Source organism: Balaenoptera acutorostrata, chromosome 4 (genome assembly GCF_949987535.1).
Source record: "Balaenoptera acutorostrata chromosome 4, mBalAcu1.1, whole genome shotgun sequence".
Lineage (NCBI taxonomy): Eukaryota > Metazoa > Chordata > Mammalia > Artiodactyla > Balaenopteridae > Balaenoptera > Balaenoptera acutorostrata.
Window position 1 is genome coordinate 103,408,287 of NC_080067.1, and position 20,415 is coordinate 103,428,701.

At 41.9% G+C, this 20,415-nt stretch overlaps 1 protein-coding gene across 3 annotated transcripts in view; it reads right to left on the reverse strand.

The window, feature by feature from the left end:
• TMEM45A (transmembrane protein 45A) overlaps positions 1-15,174 on the reverse strand; it is a 92,012-nt gene extending 76,838 nt beyond the window's left edge. For all 3 annotated transcript variants that reach the window (XM_007164027.2, XM_007164028.2, XM_007164026.2), the window contains exon 1: positions 14,836-15,174. The gene's annotated coding sequence lies outside the window, so the exon portion shown is untranslated. The remainder of the gene's footprint in view (positions 1-14,835) is intronic.
• Positions 15,175-20,415: the final 5,241 nt, after the last annotated feature.

Consider the following 20,415-nt stretch of genomic DNA (forward strand, 5'->3'; position numbering starts at 1 on the left):
TACTTCAAAACCCAAACATCCCCTCAGTTGACCTTTCTCCATTTCTAACTTTTTAAAAACTCCTTTCAAGGCAGGAAAAAAAATGGGTTGTCTTCATTTCAAAACATAATCTTGAAGAAGGACCTCTAGAGTGGCATGTAAATTAGATTTCCAATCCAAAAAATAAGATCCACAGAAAAGAGGAGGGAAATTATCCCACCATAACCTCTTCTGAATCCTGTGCAATTTCTGGGAAAATGAGGTTCAGGAGAAAGTTGCCGACAGAAGGGCCATCGTGGGTTTGGGGGGAAGAGGAATGAGAGTAGAGGGCAGAGACAAAAGTGGGGAGAGGGAAGCGGGACTGAGACTGAGGCAAAGTCAAAGGTTCCTGCCCCCTTCAAGGGTTTCCCATTATCAAGCTGATTCTCTTCTCATGGAAAAATAAACTTCCGTCTGAGAACCAATCAGAATGTAATTGTTTTTCAGGGCTCAGTTGTTTCATCCACTCATTCCACCCTCTCTTACTCATTAGCACACAAGCAGAAATAATTAAAAATAATGCCAAAACAAAACCAGCACCGCCTACCACAATTAACAATCATTAAATTATATCTAGCTTTTCTGTGTACTTCTCTCCAGAAACCATAATCTTTGTCCTTGATTGCATCTTCCTGGTAGGCTGAAGGCCCCAGATACGTGCAGGAATACAGAATGTGGTCCTAAGCTCATCAGGTAAAGGCAGAAAGCCTCAACCATACTCTCTTTTTTTTTTTTTTTTTTAAGATTTATTTACTTTATTTTTTTTTGGCTGCGTCAGGTCTTAGTTGCGGCACGTGGGATCTTCATTGAGGCATGCAGGATCTTTCGTTGTGGCGCGTGGGCTTCTCTCTAGTTGTGGTAGCAGGTTTTCTCTTCTCTAGCTGCGGTGCACAGGCTCCAGGGCGGGTGGGCTCTGTAGTTGTGGCACTCGGGTTCCAGAGCTCGTGGGCTCTGCAGTCTGCAGTACGCGGGCTCAGCAGTTGTGGGGCGCAGGCTTAGCTGCCCCGCAGAATGTGGGATCTTAGTTCCCTGACCAGGGATCGAACCCGCATCCCCTGCATTGTAAGGCGGATTCTTTACCACTGGACCACCAGGGAAGTCCCATCACCCATGCTCTCTTAATCTCTTTCATACCTATCTCTCTCACTGGCAAACACCAGAGAGGAACAGAAGCTCCTCCAATCAATGCTGATTTGAAGGAAATGAAAGTGACAAACTTATTCCATCTACCATCTAGCACTGCTGCTGCTGTTGTTATTATCATTATTGAATACTGCAAGTGAATCGTTTCTGCCACAAGAACCATCATAGTGACCATGAGAATACTGACCAGTATGAATCCCTGCACCCCAGCGGCAGTAACCCAATCCATAGTACAGTCGACATTAGGAATAAAAGTAAAGTTTTTGAAGACCTCTGATCAAAAGCCTCTTTTCTAGGTGAAAACGTGACTTTAAGACCCCCCTGCTTTAGGCTTCCTTGGTGGCGCAGTGGTTGAGAATCTGCCTGCCAATGCAGGGGACACGGGTTCGAGCCCTAGTCTGGGAAGATCCCACATGCCACGGAGCGGCTGGGCCCGTGAGCCACAATTACTGAGCCTGTGCGTCTGGAGCCTGTGCTCTGCAACAAGAGAGGCTGCGACAGTGAGAGGCCCGCGCACCGCGATGAAGAGTGGCCCCCGCTCACTGCAACTAGAGAAAGCCCTCGCACAGAAACGAAGACCCAACACAGCCAAAAATTAATTAATTAATTAATTAATTAATTAAAAAAAAGAAAAGACCCCTGCTTTAAAAGACAAACTGACTTGGGACTTCCCTGGCGGTCCAGTGGTTGGGACTTCTCCTTCCAATGCAGGGGGCGTGGGTTCAATCCTTGGTCGGGGAGCTAAGGTCCCACATGCCTTGCGGCCAAAAAACCAAAACAAAAAACAGAAGCAATACGGTGACAAATTCAATAAAGACTTTAAAAATGGTCCACGTCAAAAAAAATCTAAAAAAAAAAAAAAGACAAACTGACTTCCAATTTTTTCAAAGACTGACCCTTTAGTCCCAATCCTTCAAAGAAAGTAACATTTCCATCAAATGATAGTAATTGTATCTTGTTGTCATCTTCAAGTAGGAGCTTTCCTACAAATTGATCTGAGATACAACATTTTAAGAAACATATACTTTTCCAGCATCCAAGAGATTTATAAGTTGTATGAAGAAAAGCCATATATCAGCACCAGAAGAATGGGAGAGGATTGCAAGGTGCTTAGCACCAGCCAAACTGAAGAAAACTTGTTTTTTCAAGCAGCAAAGCATCTAAGAAGAGATATCCAGAAGATACAAGGTCAGACTGAACTTCAGGGCAGTGATGAATCAGGGAAACACACCTGGTGACTAAATTTAAAACTATCTAATTCTCAGAGGAGAATAGACAGCCCAGGCTCAAAGCTTGGAGCTCAGTTATGGGCCCCCAGAGCATTAAGCTCATGCATGACCCCAGAGTAACCTCTCTGACCCACCCTCAAACTGCTGGTGGTGAAGTAGAGGTCTGAATCTTCAGCCTTGGTCACAGTCCTAACATGACACTGGTGACTTTAATCCCTGTACACTCCTCTTGAATTTCAAAGGCTTCTGGTTCTAGACGCTGGCTTAACCCACCCCTGAGACTGGTCAGCAGATCTTGGCCTCCCTGGTTTGGCCCTTACTGCTCTCTAAGGCATTTGATTTCGAGTCATCCATTGGCCTCAGAGAATTAGCCCCACCTCACCCTCCATTCATTGCCCCCTACTCCCAGCTCCAACCCTTGGAATGGATACATGATGCACTTGGCTGAGTTTACCTTACCATAATCCAATGCGGAAGCTGGAGTTATCAAACACAGGAAAAGTATTTCAAAAAACAATAATAGACATCAAAGAGGAACTGCTATCTCAGAAGCCAAGGTAAATATCAACACAGACCATGGTTTGGCAGACTCCGGCTTGTTATGTACAAAATGTTACTCTGAAGGCTTCAACTATTTGACTTTTTAATGGTACAAAAATGTGCATGGAAATACACCTCTAGGACAGTCAAGGACAGTGTATTTCCATTTTAAACACAACTGCTTTACTATTTTATGGTGCCAAACATTGTGAATTTTGCCTTGTTGGGTGCTGGATATTTTTTAATATCTGTAAGTATTCTTGAGCTCTGTTCTGGGATGAGTAAGTGACAGTTTGATCCTTTTAGGTACTGCTTTTTTATGATTTGTTAGGCACGTCTGGAGCAGTGTTCAGTGTAGGGTTAATTATTCCCCATTACTGAGGCCAGACCTTCCTGAATGTTCTGCCCAATACTTTGTGAACTATGAGTTTTGCAGTCTGGTTGGAGGGAATAAGCAATATTCCCGGACTTCTGTGACTGCAGGGCACTGCTCTCCACCGCCTCCCTGTCCCCTGCCCCATCTTTGCACCCCTTCCCCTTTCCCTCCAGCCTCCTGTAGTTGCCTCACTTGCTCTGATGAATCCTTGAGGGGCCTTTCTGCAGATCTCCAGTGCCCTCTCTCTGTGCAGCTCTCTTGGTTCTAGAGCTCTGTCCTGAGAACTCGAGCCACCTTGGTTTCCCTGGGCTCTTAGCACCACCTCCTCAACTCAAGGAGTACAAGTTCCACCTGCGGCTCAGCCTGGAGCTTCTCTCTGGCAGCCAGCTGGAGCAATCCGAACACTCACCTCTTTTTTTTTTTTTTTTTTAACATCTTTATTGGAGTATAATTGCTTTACAATGATGTGTTAGTTTCTGCTTTATAACAAAGTGAATCAGCTCTACATATACATATATCCCCATATCTCTTCCCTCTTGCGGCTCCCTCCCTCCCACCCTCCCTTATCCCACCCCTCTAGGTGGTCACAAAGCACTGAGCTGATCTCCCTGTGCTATGCAGCTGCTTCCCACTAGCTATCGGTTCATTCTCGAGCACTCACCTCTTTTGTTTGTGATTTCCTGCGGATCATTGCTTTCCCACTGCCAGATGGCCAGCGTTTCAAAAACCGTTTATTGTTTCATGTATTTTATCTGATATTATTTCAGCTTATTTCAGGCAAAAGAATAAATCTGGCCCTATTACTCTATCTTGGGCAAAAACAGAACTTCTTTAAAATTCAGTCAACTTAGCACTCAATAACAGTATTACACAGAAGAGATACTATCAATACTTTAACGTGTGTTTTTCAAAATAAGGTCCTTGAGCCGCCTACCTGAGAATCTCCCGAGATGCTTGATAAAATGAACATGCCTACTTCACATCCCCAGATCTACTGAATATAAATTTCTTGCCACTAAAATTTGACAGTTGTTTTCATTACCATGACAATTCATTAACAAAAGACAATAAAATTCCTCTTCTGAAAGTTGGGAGATCATTAGAATTGGCAATGGGTTAAAAAGGCAAGGAGAATATTGGGAGTTCAGCTTGAAATGATGTTCACACCAGCTTTTATAGCTTTCAGCTACAAAAGCATGCTCTGTATAAACCATGACTCTCCACGGCTACATGAGCAATTTTGGAGCTGCTCCCTTCTCATTCATTGCAACCGTAGTGCTCCATTTGGAGACTGGAAAGCAATGGTGAGATGGGGAGAGAATCTTGACTGCCTCCACACAGAGGGCCTCTGGATGGCAAGTGTTCAGGGCCAAAGTCAAACCAACCAGGAAACTGTTTTGCCAGGATGCGTGCTTCCCCTCAGCTCACTGAATAAAGTCACGCTCCCCACCAATGAATTTTCATCAACAGTAACAACAATCACACTATCAGTCTTTTACTCTCCAATCTCAAGAGCAATTGGAATGACCCCTGTACCATCCTGACTCATATCAGTCCCATTTTCTGGGGAAGGAAACAAACAGCCTAACATGCTTGTATAAGGTGTGAACAGAATACGGATATCATGAGGCTGAGTCTATCAGAGGAGCAGTAGGTTACATTACTCAAGCAGAGTTCCTCACAAATCTTCTCTGGGACTTGGTATTGGCCATCTCACTCATTTTGAAGCTAGTGGCAAAGTTCTCGCTCCTGGAGGAAGTGAGGAAAGCACCAGTGCAAGCTTGAGCTTGTAGACGAAAGAACAAAACAAAGTGTATCTCACATCTCAAATCATTATGTGTTCTCTACCTGAACCTACTTTTTTATCCGAAGTCTGACTACATTTCATTAGCATTGGGGGAAGAGTGGGCAAGGCGGAGATAGAGACGGGAGAATGTAGGCAGAGCCGGATTACCTTTCAGCCCATGGTAAATATCTGGACTTTATGTTAAATGCAGTGGGAAGCCATTGGAGGGTTTAAGCAGGGGAATGATGGGACCTTATGTGTATTTTTAAAGGATCATCCTGGTTGCTTTACAGGGGGCAAGAGTGAAAGCAAGGAGACCCCTAGAACAATGCTAGTGACGCCATAGTCTGTGGACCAACGCTAGTAAGCAAACTGTTTACCATCTGCAACAAGATCAGCACGGAAACTGACAGTAAACGTTTAGAAACTTTAAAACATTTTAGAGTAATATGACATTGCTGCAACATCCAAATAGGAGTTTTTATATTTTTACAGAAATGTCAACTTCACTGGCCGAGGGAAAAAAAATAAAACCAAAACCAAACTGATCCTTTACCACAGATAGTTTAATACACTGTGGCAGTAATTCAGGCCAGGCGTGATGGATGCTAGAACTAGGGCGTATCAGGCACAGAGGATACAAAGTGTTCACCCCCCCAGGATTACAAAGGATGGTAAGAGGAATCTGGCAGATCAGGACAAGGAACTTGGTGCACACAGCAAGACCTCTACCTCTGCTGACCAGCACTAGACTCGACTACTCACCAACCCTCTGAAAAGTTGCCATCAACAGCAGTTGCTTCACTCCTGAGTGTATTACACATGGCATAAATGTTAAGCGTTCAGACACTGGAATGAGGTTATCCTATGTTTAAGTCCTGATTTCATCACTGTGTGATCTTGGAAGAGTTACTTAACCTCTCTGGGCCTCAGTTACCTCATCTATAAAATGGGAATAATAAGAGCCTCTACCCCATAAGGTGTCCATGAAGATAAAATGAGAAGAACCCCGAGAAGAGGTTGACACCTCATAAATCGTCACTCAGCCATTAGGTGTTTGTGTATTTTTCTGGGAAGAAAGAGCTTTAAAGCATGATGACGGTTACATAATCTCTATCCTCCGTGGAGCACATTAAAGTTCACAAAACCCTATCACATACAGTACTTCATGACTCCTCTCTTAGAAGTAGGGAGAGACAGGTCTGATTTTCTGATGAGGAAAATGAGGCTTAGTGTCCATATGGAGGTTCCCAACTTGCCCCAGGAGGATGAGGTATTGATTCATCCCTCTTCTCCCCACAGTGGAAACAACCTGTCCGAAAAGTCACACAAGCAGCAAGAATAAAAACAAGATCACCGTGCTCTTCCACAGTCTGTCTTCATGCCCTTAGTGCATACAAATCAAAGGCAGAGCAGGAGGAGGAAAAGCAACACCAGAGATGGAGAAGCTGGGGTTCAGTTCTCCTTCCTGCCAGCTTAAAGGTAAGGAGCATCTAGGTTTCTGACCGCAATTCCCCCATTCTTCCTCAACACAACCTTCTCTCTCCCCCTTAGTACTCTCTCTTCCTCGGACCTTTAGCCCCAAGGTTCAGCTGTGACGTGATTTTGGTGTGAGTATTTTTCATGATTTTTTCTTCTTCACTAACATTTTTAACATTATTAAATTTTCATTATTTATTAAACATATAGTGTCCCTAAAACTGTCCTAAATGTGCTCCTTACTACCATACCTCTCTCTATTTTGGCTTTTCCTCTCTTCCTTTAAGAGTTTTTGACAATCGTTAGTCTGAATTATTCCTGGCTTACAGAGAGAGGAAGCAAGAATCAAATAATTGGAGAAAAACTCTCTGAGCTAAAGAAAGACTTGGGTCTTCAAATGGAAAGGACACATCAAGAGAAAACAGGATGTTAAAAAAAATTTTTTTTTAAGATCCATACCTAGACATATCAAAGTGAAATCCAGAACTTTATACTTTTTTAAAGTGTAAGGATAGTAATTTAATATAGGGCTACTTGGATATGAAGGATGCCATTTGAATTTTATGAGAGTAGTTATTAATCCCAATATTTTGATATTTTAATCTATAGTTTTGTCTGTAGAAGAATATTTTAGGAACTAATATATCTTTTTCTGAAGAAATACTTACCCAAAGTTCAAAAATCCCTTATATTTCACTTCGGTTTCTTTTTCTTCTATTAAATTTATGACAAATGAAATATAATACTTTTTACTGAAAATGTATTTGGTGGTAGACTCTGGGCCAGAGATAAACACAGTGTCTCTACACAAGAAACTGGGTCTATTTGGCCACCTAGTTGTTGACTCAAGTCAGAAAACAGACTAAGTAGGATTTCAGGTCATTACGAGGGAATTCAAATGCCTCCTAAACACCTAAGTTCCTACCAGGAAATAACACAGCCATGAGGGAATTTTGGCTCTGAAAAAAGTGAAGTTAATGGGAGCTCTACATAATTTGGTGAGAAAGAGTTCACCTTTCAGCTTAAAGAAGTGAGTTTTCATGGGAATAAGGCCACAAGGAACAGTGCAAACAGTCTGATTTGACAAGCTTAGCCCAATGTCGCTCTTACTTTAAGTGGCTTGCTCTTCTATAGAAAAAGAACATTCTTCCATTCGAGCTTCACCTACTGTTCTCCATGACAAAATATGCCACAAAAATCTATACATTTCAACTGACAGGTTGAGATTTGTATATTATACATGTATATGCTTATGTATGTGTGGAGCTAAAAAAACAAACAAAGGCAGAACAATGAATATAATATGGTCTCATTTATATTTTAAAATTATATTTATGTTTAGATCTATACCTGTGAGTGGATTCTTGGAGAAGGTCTAGAAGGATACAGGCCAAACTACTAACAAAGGTACCTTGGGAACAGTAGCAGGATGGGAAGAAAGCAGGTAAGAAAAGGGGAAAACATTACTTTTGACTCTATACACTGTTTCAATTTTTTCAGCTCATATAGATTACTTTTTTAATTCTAAAGCCAAAAAAAATTAGAAGGGTTAGGAAAAAAGAAAGAAAGAAAGAAAGGAAGGAAGGAAGGAAGAAAGAAAAAGGAAGGAAGTAAGGAAGAAAGAAAGAGAGAGAGAAAGAGAGGGAGGGAGGAAGGAAGAAAGGGAGAAAGGTGGAAAGAGAGGAAGGAAAGCTATCAGCAATCAATGCCCTTTAACCATAGGAAAAATCTTTCTTTCTTGGAGAGAGTAAAAGTTATAAGGAGTAGAAAATTTGAGTAATTCTATGAGGAAAAAATTAGCACTTTAGACATAATTTTAAAAATAAGTCAAGAATGAATCAATATTTTAATACTATGTCTATATGTATTCTAATGGTGTTTATATAGAGAAGAACATTATAATGATTAATAAGTGAATTGCTTAGATATCCACATGCAAAAGAATAAAGTCAGACCCTTACCTCCATCATACACAAAAATTAATTCAAAATGTATCAAAGACCCAAACATCAGAACTAAAACTATAAATCTCTTAGAAGAAGACATAGAAGAAAATCTTCATGACATTTGATTTGTCAATGATTCTTGGATATGGCACCAAAAGCACAGGCAACAAAAGAAAAAATATATTAATTGGACTACATCAAAGGGCAATACCAACAGAGTGAAAAGGCATCCCAGGGAATGGGAGAAAATATCTGCAAATCATATACCCAATAAATAGATAACATCAAGAATATATAAAGAACACCTACAACTCAATAACAAAACAAAACCTGACTTAAAAATGAGCAAAGAACTTAAATAGACATTTCTCCAAAGAAGATATACAAATGGTCAATAAGCACATGAAAGGGTGTTCAACAGCACTAATCAGAAACACAAATCAAAAACACAATAAGATATCACTTCATATCCATGAGGATGGCTGTAATTAAAAAACAAAAACAAACAAACAAAAAAACCCAGAACAACAAGTGTTAGCAAGGATGTAGAGAAATCGGAATCCTTGTGCATTGCTAATAAGAATATAAAATGGTGCAGGCAGGGATTCCCTGGTGGCGCAGTGGTTAAGAATCCGCCTGCCAATGCAGGGGACACGGATTCGAGCACTGGTCCGGGAAGATCCCACGTGCCGTGGAGCAACTAAGCGGTGCGCCACAACTACTGAGCCTGCATTATAGAGCCCGCGAGCCACAACTACTGAAGCCTGTGCGCCTAGAGCCTGTGCTCCGCAACAAGAGAAGCCACGACAATGAGAAGCCCACACATCACAATGAAGAGTAGCCCCCACCAGCCGCAACTAGAGAAAGCCCACGCGCAGCAACAAAGACCCAACACAGCCAAAAATAAATAAATAAATAAATAAAATTTATTTTAAAAAATAAAATAAAATGGTGCAGCTGCTGTGGAAAATAGTATGGCAGGTCCTCAAAAAATAAAAAATTGAATTACTTTATGATCCAGAAGTAATTCCACTTCTGGGTTTATACCCAAAAGAATTGAAAGCAGGAACCCCAATAGATATTTCTACACCAATGTTCATAGCAGCATTATTCACAACAGGCAAAAGATGTCATATTAGGGTTCTCCAGAGAAATATAACCAATAGGATATAGATATATAGGTAAATATATATGAAGAAAGAGAGAGAGAGATTTGGCTCACATGACTGTGGAGGCTGGTAAATCCAAAATCGTCAGGATAAGCTAACAAACTGGTAACCCAGGGAAGAGTTGATGCTGCAGTTCAAGTCTTAAGGCAGTCTACTGGCAGAATTCCCTCTTCAAGGGAGATCAGTCTTGTTCTATGAAGGACTTCAAATGACTGGATGAGACCCACTTACATTATGGAAGCTAATCTGCTTTACTCAAGGTCTACTAATCTAAATGTTAATTTCAGCTAAAAAATACCTTTACAAAAATATCTAGAATAATGTTTGACCAAATATCTGGATACTGTGGCCTAGACAAATTGACACGAAACATTACCTTCACAGATGGAAATAACCCAAATGCCCATCAACATTTTGTTTGGGATAAACAAAATGTGGTATATACATACAATGGAAAGTTATTCAGCCTTAAAAAGCAATTAAATTATGACACTTACTACAATATGGATGAACCTTGGAGACATTATGCTGAGTGAAATAAGCCAGTCATAAAAGGACAAATACTGTATAATTCCACTTATAAGAGGTAACTAGAGTAATCAAATTCATAAACACAGAATACAGAATGGTTGTTGCCAGAGGCTGGGGGGAGGGGAGAGGAAGGTAACAGAGAGTTATTGTTTAATGAATACAGAGTTTCAGTTTGATGAAAAAGTTCTGGAGGGACTTCCCTGGTGGCACAGTGGTTAAGAATACGCCTGCCAATGCAGGGGACATGGGTTCGAGCTCTGGTCCGGGAAGATCCCACATGCCGTGGAGCAACTAAGCCCATGCGCCACAGGTAGTGAGCCTGCGCTCTAGAGCCCACGAGCCACAACTACTGAAGCCCGCGCTCCTAGAGCCCGAGCTCCGCAACAAGAGAAGCCACGGCAATGAGAAGCCCGCGCACCACAGCGAAGAGTAGCCCCCTTTCGCAGCAGCTAGAGAAAGCCCACGCGCAGCAACGAAGACCCAAGGCAGCCAAACTAATTAATAAATTAATTAATTTTTAAAAAGTTCTGGTTGCACCATAATGTGAATGTACTTGATGTCACTGAACTATACACTTAAAAATGGTTATAATGCCAAATTTTATGTTTATTTTACCACAGTAAAAAAAATGAATTGCTTACATGTATAGGCTTTACTATGACGCAGACACCATGCTAAATGCCTTATATTGATTTTCTCATTTAATGCCTTTGATATTCCCATTTTATAAATAATAAAGCCTCCTAGAGAAAGTGACTTGCCCAAGGTACACTAATAAGAAGCAGATTTAGGGTTGAAACCCTCCGTCTGACTCCAAAATCCAAGTGCTCAGTGTGCTATACTGAAAAGAGTGACTACATTAAGGTAGTGAGATAAAAAGCAAATTAAACCGTTTTTCAAGTAACATTTTAAAGTTGATTAAACATATTAAAATTTTTAAGAATGAATTCCCCCAAAAATATCGAATCCAGACTGGGTATGACTAATAATAAGACACCTAAAATAGTCCTACGTTGACCTTCACCATGAGACATTCTTATCCCAAAACCACAGCATCTCCAGAAATAAGACAAAAAACCAGGCTGCCCAAGAAATAGGAATAGAAAGTGTACCTGGCGTCTGCCCCATTCTTCCATAAGCCTTGGAACATTTCATAGTTTCTCTATTTTTTTTAAATAAAACTACTGTGTTTCCATTTATATTTTTAAATTATATTTATGTTTAGATCTACACCTGTGAGTAGACTCTTGGAGAAGGACTGGAAGGATACAGACCAAAGTATCAGCAAAGGTTACCTCTGGAGAAAGTAGTAAAATGGAAAGAAGGCAGGTAAATGAAGGCGAAACCATTACTTTTGACACTTAAACACTCTGTTCCAGTTTTTCAAAGGATACAGTCATTCAACTGACATTACTGAATGTCTACCATAAGTCCAGGGTCTATGGTGGTTCTGTTCAATCAAGATGAAAAGACAGAATGATTATCTGTAATGAGCTCCATCTAATAAACAAGAAACACATCTCCTGTCTGCATGTGCAACGCATCCCATAGACAAGACTCATGTTGGTATTCTGGTCCCTGCAGGGAATTTTTACCAACCCCACTCCTCCAAATGGTCCCTCGCCCTCCAGTGATCCTCCTTCCATGGACCTCTAGACTACCACTGCCACAAACAAGAAGAGCAGCCCTGCTGTATTACACCCAAGGCAGCATAGACTAGTGGTGAAGGCTTGGGCTCTGGAGTTACACCGTCTGGGTCTGCATCTGTCATTTGTACAGTGTGACCTTGGGCAAGTTTCTTAATCCGCCCGTGCCTCTGTCACCTCAACTAATAGGTACCAACCCTCACAGGATTACTGAGAGGCTTACATGAGTTAAGGCAGGTAAAGCACTCAGAACAATGTCTGTCATATATTAAGTGTTCAGACAATGTTAGTCATAGATGGATCAAATAGCCTTCTAGAAGCAACAGACTGTCCCAGGGAAAAGAATAAAAGATCATCCAACGGAAGAGGGATCGTAGAGATCATTTTACAGAGGATGGCACAGAGAGGGCCATAATGGCTCAACGTCTTGCCCAAGGACACGCAGGTGGTCCATGGCAACATCAGGGCCAGACTTGAGTTCTCTCTGACGCAGCACAGTGCCCTCGAGGAAGAGAAAGCAGAGCTCTCCAAACTGACTTGTCACTTAGGTGCATATTACAGGTCTCATCTACTTTAATACTTGTGCATCCTAAAGTTATAAGCATTAGCACGTGAATGCTCGATTCTTTGAGCAGAATGAAAAAGGGCTTTTTGGCACACATTGTGTGTGTGTAGGGGTTGGGGAGGGGTGCAGGTGCAACAATCACATCCATGTCAAAGACTTTAGGGCATGACCTGTTTCTGAAATGTAGCCTGGGTCCAGGATGCCAGACCACTTCAGCAGAGCCCCAAGACAGCCACCACAGAGTGAGTCCAAAAAGTGGAGCTGAGACTCACTGGTCAGTCCTGCAAGGCCCTGAGGTGGGGTCACTGAAGCAGTGGAGCAGATCAGGAGGGGTATGCTGGGCAAGGGGGAGAAACTGAGAGATGGATCATTCCAGAAACACCTCCAACTATGTAACTACTGCAAGTTCAGCTTGTGACCCCCTACCAATCTCACCTCCCAAGCCTCTCCTTCCCCACAGAGAGGCTCTCCATGATGCCCTCTCCTACCTCTCCCACTTTTCCAACCTTTCCACCTACTAAGCTCTCACAGATTACCGCACATCACAACCCAACGTCCCCCAGGAGAAATTCACACTTTCCAGCCTCAGTGCTTTTTTGCCCACGCTTTCCCTTCCTCCTGGAGTGCCTGCCACCTTCTCTTCTATGATCCCTTTCCCCTCAATCAAAGACATTTGGCAAAATCCTTTTCCAGAAATGCCAACCCTTCCCTGAAACCATCCTACAAGAAGAAGTCCTCTTTCCCAGAACCCTCTAGGTCTTTCTAAGGCACTTGATAAATTCTACCTCACTCCCCTCTCCAGACTCTCTCTCCTTTACAGCCGTATACAATGCCCCACTAACAAGGGGTCTGCACTCAGTAAACACTAGTTGCTAGTGTAGAAGTCAAAATGATGGCTGGGAAAACAGGTGCAGCAGGGGAAGCTGAAAAGGACAGCAATGAAGAGTGTGCACAACAGCAAAGATTAACTCTGTGCCAGAACCAAGGATTTAACACGTGTTAACTCACCTAGTTTTCAAGACAATCCCATGAGATAGGTGTTTGTATCGCCACGTACAAAGGAGGGAACTGAGGTATGATGGGCTGAGTAACTTGCCCAAGGTCAAACGGCAGGGTTTTGAATTGAACCAGGCCAGCTGGCTCTTTATATTGATTCTCTGCAACACTGTTCCTTCTAACCCTACATCCCTGAAAACCACTTCAACTCTTCCACTCACAGTGTGCAATGCCTTTCTGAATCAAAAACACACTTTGCAACTTGCAATTACGGCACCTACTGCTTTCTAAGTCAAAAATTAAAGATTGATTCTGGCCACAACTGCCACAACTGTAAATAACATACGATAAAGTCTCAAATCTAAAACATTGCTTAAACAGAGACAATTATAGATGTTTGGGATGGAATGGGCCTCTGGCCATTAACCTAACTCAATATTTGCCATCATTTCCATTTTAAAGTCCTGAAATATATACCAGAATTATGTGCAAGCACAAACATCTAACAGCACTCTGAATATTACTCTGATAGAATTATGGGAGTAATAATATAATTATAAGCTTATTGATGCACACAGTGATCTATCACGTTTAGTGTGTTTTTAACAATCATCAAGGAATTTGGGCCTACCACAATGGATAGAAGAATATAGAAAAGACATTGAGCTACATTCACATGTAAGTGAAACAGTAATTACCTATATAATTCAGGATTTAAATAATTTAATATTAAATATCCCATTAAAGGAAGCAAAAGTTTTGTTAATTCTGAATAAGCCAGATAACTTTTCAGTCTTCTGACGAAACAGCGAGGGACCTCCGTGGTGGTGCAGTGGTTAAGACCCCGCGCTCCCAATGCAGGGGGCCCGGGTTCAATCCCAGCTCAGGGAACTAGATCCCACATGCATGCCATAACTAAAAGTTCGCATGCTGCAACTAAGAGTTTGCATGCCGCAACTAAGGAGCCAGCCTCCCGAAACGAAGACCCAGCGCAACCAAATAAATAAATAAATACTTAAAAAAAAACAGGGCGGGGGGATGGATAAAAATTCCGGCTTTACAAATGTATACTCTGTTCTCACAGAAAGAAAACAGAAAAATAAATGTATCAATAGATTCAACTTTGAAGTTAGGAGAGGCTTTTTACAGGATAACAGTTAAATTTCTGTTCCCAGGAAATTTTTAAATAGCATACAGATGACCCCAAAATTAAATTAAATTAAATTAAATTAAATTAAATTAAAATGTTAGCAAAGCAGAAGAAAAGGAAACGAGGTTCTGTGCAGTTTGTGGCAGCAAGCGATATTTTTCTCTCCCTGATGAAGAGAAGGCTTAGTGAGAACAGCAAAAAGACGCAGGGTAGAGATCACAGCAGGAGAAATAAGATATCCAGCACGTATTCAAAACTTACCCAACTCGGTCTTACTCAACACTATTTTTCCCACTTTGCCAGTTTTAAATCAGACAGCGGCTGGGCTTTTGCTGTTGCTGTTTCTGTCCTTTTGATCCCAGAGCCCCATGAAAGTTAAACTGTGTGTTGGATGGGATCTGGCCCCGTCTCTCATTAGGGCGAAAAAAGTTTTAAACTTGGATTCCTGGTTGCTTCTTTGGGAAAGTGAATAAATAAGTGGTTGAAAGGAGAGGACGTGGGGGACGTGCTCAGCTGACGTCGGGCCCGCGAAGGGGCCGCACAGTTCCTCGGCGCAGCTGTCCAGATGTGCCTCATCTGGTTCCCCGGCGGGGCGCGAGCCTCGGCGGCCACGGCTAGCGAAGCTCCAGCTCATTGGTCTCCGGGGCTCCTCGCTTGCCGCCTATTGGCCGGCCGGCCCGCCAATCCCTCGGTCCTCAGGCCCGCCCCCCGCCCGCCGGGCCAGCTCGCTCCATCCTCAAGAGGAACCTGGAAGTGCAGCCCGGGCGCTGATGTGGCACTCGGCGGCCGCTGCGGGCGTGGGAGGGGCCCGGCCGGAGAGAGGTCCTCCGCACCCAGGGCTTGCCCCTGTCCTGGCCCCTGTTACACCGATCCTTTCCGGCAGTTAGGCTGGTTTGTTTAAACAGGATGATTTCAATCTGTTCATGGGATGAAATTAATGCGCGCCCCGCGCTGTCTTAAATCCCCAGCATTTCCGAGTTAAAGGGACTGGGGCTCAGGGATGCCCACGCCCCCAAAGGGCCTTCAAGCCATGTCTCAGAACTTCAGTCTCCCCTCTTTATCCAGGGAGCGAATAATGAAATTCAAGAGCCTATTTCATGGGGACAGTATTCTTTTGTTGGAAGAAAAAACTTAATGAACCCTTCACCGAAGTCCTCATTAACTAGAAAAGTCGTTCTTTCTGCAGAGAAGCCCAGGACTGATTACAGGAGTGACTTGGAAGACTTGGTTTGTCTGGAATTTTTGTTGGGTGGTGGCTGTAGGAAAACGAGAAATGTTGCTTTGTTCTGTGAGAATGTAGACCAAACGATGCTTTGATCCTGGGGAAACCTTTGAAAGATTGATTAAGTGGGAGAGTGTCTGCAAATCAATCACCATTATAATTTGAGGGTGTTGACAGAAATGTGAGCTCATTGAAACATTAAGACGGCAAGAGCTACCTTCATTGAGCCACACACCGTGAACTGGGCCAGCCCCTATACTTACAACCACCTTATGAAGTACATATTAAAATTATCTCCACTTTCAGATGAGGCTACCAAGACACAGAGCAGCCTATCCCAGCATGACACTGAGGTTTCCAATATTTGTTCACAACATGGGTACATAAACGTACCTGCCCTTTGCCAGGAATAGGTGAGTCAGAGTTTATTGTGAGTGCCTCTACCTTCTGATGTCCAAAGCTTTCACTTCATAGATAATGTCCCCTTGGTCGGTCTATTTGTTATCTATTGCTATGTAACAGATTACCACAAATGTAGTAGCTTGAAACACCACACATTTACTATTGCAGTTTCTAAGGGTCAGAAGTCCAGGCATGGCTTAACTGGATCCTCTGCTCAGGGTCTCACAAGGCTGCACTCACAGTGTCTGTCAGGATGCATCCTCATCTGGAGGCTGGAAGGGGGAAGAATCTACTTCCAAGCTCCCTCAGGTTGTTGGCAGGATTCATTTCTTTGCAGCTGTAGGTCTGTGTCCCCAGTTTCTTTCTAGATGTCAGCTAGCAGCTGCCCTTGCCTCCTAGATTCTAGTCTCAGTCTCCTGCAGTTCCTGAAAACCAGGATGTGGAGGTCATGGGGGTCCGCCTTAGAGTCTGTCTGCCACAATGGGCTAGTCAGACACCTCACTCTCTATAGCCCTGAATGCCATGTCATCTCACCTCCACAATCCCTCCAAAAATTCAGAGCCCCACTCACCAAGTAAAAAGATACGTGAGTGGATTCACAACACTCAATCCCTCTGGCAGTCAAGGAAACCCACGAAGGAAGTTTGGCCCTTGAAATTAATCATGAGTTTGGCTTTCTGGAACATCAGTCATCTGATAATGGTACACTTTTAACCCAAAAGTTACTCAACAATGGGCTGATAGTCAAGGTACATGACCAACCTTCTACACTCATTACCATTGACAAGTATCTGATATTGTTGACCATTGGAACTGCTTCCTCAAAAATCTACTAAAAAAAGATTTCTGGAGACTTCTGCTTTCAAGAATATGGAGTAGATATAATTTCCCCTGTTTCTCCTGCTAGTATAATGCCACCAAAAACCCTGACTTTACATATAAACAAACATAAGAAGACTCTGAAAGGTTGAAAGAAGAGGCAGATTGGCTAGGAATCTAGGGACCCAAGGAATGCCATGATGGTGAGTTCCCTGGATTTTCTCTTTGTCTCATTGATCCAGACTTGGAGCCCAGCAAAAGCCTGTTGTCTTTTGTTGTTAGCCAAAAAACCAGGAAGCAGGAGCCTAGAAAGACAAAATAAGTTTAGACAGTAATGGCTATGCTCCAGCCAAACACCCCAGAAGAAACTGTGGCTTCCCCCACATCCACATCAGCAAAGGCCAGATGGGGTCCTAGACTTCCACCCTTGCTATAATAAGGTGAAAACAAAGCGCTAGTTCTTTGAAAAGATCAATATAATAGACAAACTGCTAGCATGACTGGCAAAGAAAATAAAGAGAGAAGACACCAATTACCAGTGTCAGGAACAAAACAAGGGATCTCATTATAGACCTTGCAGGCATCAAAAAGAAAGTAAGGGAATACTCCAAACAACTCTACACACATAAATTTGACTTAAATGAAAGGGACAAGTTCCTTGAAAACCACAAATTACCACAACTCACCCAATAGGAAATAAATAATTTGAATAGCCCTGTAACTATTAAGGAAATTGAATTCAAATTCAAATACTCCCAAAAAAGAAATCTCCAGGCCCAGATGGTTTCACTGGAGAGCTCTACCAAACGTTTAAGGAAGAATTAACACCAATTCTACATAATCTCTTCCAGAAAATAGGACAGAACACTTTCCAATTGACTTTGTGAAGACAGTATTGCTGTGATGCAAAACCAGAGAAACACAGAATAAAAAAGAAAACTACAAACCAATATCCCTCATGAATATAGGTGCAAAAATATCAGCAAATAGAATTCAGCAATATATAAAAATCATTATACACCATGAGCAAGTGGGGTTTTTTCCCCAGAGATGCAGTCCTTGTTTAATATTTAAAAATCAATCAATATAATCCATGACATTAACAAACTAAAGAAAAAACACAAACATATCAATCAACATAGAATAAGCACACTCAACAATATTCAGCATCATAAAAATGCTCGGAAAAAGAAAAAAGAAAAGAGAACTTCCACAAGAGCAGGTACAAAAAACCCACAGCTAGCATTATACTTAATGTGAAAAACTAGATGCCTTTTGTACATACTTTGTGATTCTATTTATATAACATCCTTGAAATGACAAAATTATGGAAATGGAAAACAGATTAGTGATTGCCAGGGGTTAAGGAGACGGTGGGGTGGAAGGGAAATGAGTGTGACCATAAAAGGGCAAAACAGAGGATCCTTGTGGTGTTGGAAGAGTTCTGTAGTTTGACTGTATCCATGGGATAAAGTTGGGATATTGTACTATAATATATTTGCAAATAATAATGCAAAATGTTACCATTGGGGGAAACTGGTTAAAGAGTACAGGTCTCTCTGTATTATTTCTTACAGCTGTATATGCATCTATAACTATCTCAAAATAAAAATTTTAATTAAAAATGCAGACTCCCCTGAGCAGTCCCAACAGCTGTCAACAACCCTGATTTTTCCAAGGACACTATGTGCATCCCCAGGATTGTACTTCTTGAACAGGAAGCCAGGCATTAACTTGCCTCTGTCTCCAAAACACAGTGACTTGCATCTTAAGAATGCTCATAAGAGACGTACAAGTGTTTAACCAAACACCACCAAGCTGATCGTGTTACTTGTAGACCATGTACATCTCTCAAAAACAAGACTACCTATCCTACTTCGAGAAGCTTCCCCTAGGTATATATGACTCATCACTAACATTTTTCCCTAAAATAGGAGTTATCCAATTAGAAAAGATGGTGCAAAATTTACCCCTTACTTTAGAAGAAGTGATCAGTGACTCCACCTTGATCCTCAAAGGCATTCAAGTCAGCTTTAAATGAGTGGTCAGGAATAAAGATGGCCAATAGGCACATGAAAAGATGCTCATCATCGCTAATTATCAGAGAAATGCAAATCTAAACCACAATGAGGTACCACCTCACACCAGTAAGAATGGCCATCACTAAAAAGTCTACAGATAATAAATGCTGGAGAGGGTGTGGAAAAAGGGAACTCTCTCACACTGTTGGTGGGAATGTAAATTGGTGCATTCAGCCACTATGGAAAACAGGGAAATTCACTGGTAGTTAGTGGTTAGGACTTGGTGCTTTCACTGCTAGGGCCTGGGTTCAATCCCTGGTCAGGGAACCAGGATCCCACAAGCTGCACGGCATGGCCAAAAAAATTTAAAAAGTAAAAAAACCAAAAACAAACAAACAAAAAAGAAACCAGTATGGAGATTCCTCAAAAAACTAAAGATAGAGTTGCCATATGATCCAGCAACCCCACTCCTGGTTATAATTATAATTAAATTAAATATAATTATAATTGTAATTATAATTATATAATAATTAAATTATTATATTATATAAGTATATATTATATTATATAAGTATATATAAATATAATTATAATTATAATTATATACTTACATGATATGATAATTATATAATATAATTACAATTAAACTATAATCCGAAAAGATACATGCACTCCTATGTTCAGAGCAGCACTATTTACAATACCCAAGACATGGAACCAACCTAAATGTCCATTGACAGATGAATGGATAAAGAAGATGTGGTACATATATACAATGGAATATTACTCAGCCATTAAAAAGAATGAAATAATGCCATTTGCAGCTACATGAATGGACCAAGAGATTACATTACTAAGCGAAGTAAGTCCGGAAGAGAAAGACAAATACATATGATGTCACTTATATGTGGAATCTAAAATACAACACAAATAAACATAGCTACAAAACAGAAATAGACTCACAGACATAGAAAACAGACTTGTGGTTACTGGGGGTGGGGTTGGAGAGGGAAGGATTGGGAGTTTGGGATTAGCAGATGCAAGCTGTTATATACAAGATGGGTAAACAACAAGGTCCTACCGTACAACACAGGGAATTACATTTAATATCCTATGGAAATGGAATGGAAAAGAATATGAGGGCTTCCCTGGTGGCGCAGTGGTTGAGAATCTGCCTGCTAATGCAGGGGACACGGGTTCGGGCCCTGGTCTGGGAAGATCCCACATGCCACGGAGCAGCTGGGCCCGTGAGCCACAATTGCTGAGCCTGCGCGTCTGGAGCCTGTGCCCCGCGACGGGAGGGGCCGCGATAGAGAAAGGCCCGCGCACCGCGATGAAGAGCGGTCCCCGCACCGCGATGAAGAGTGGCCCCCGCTT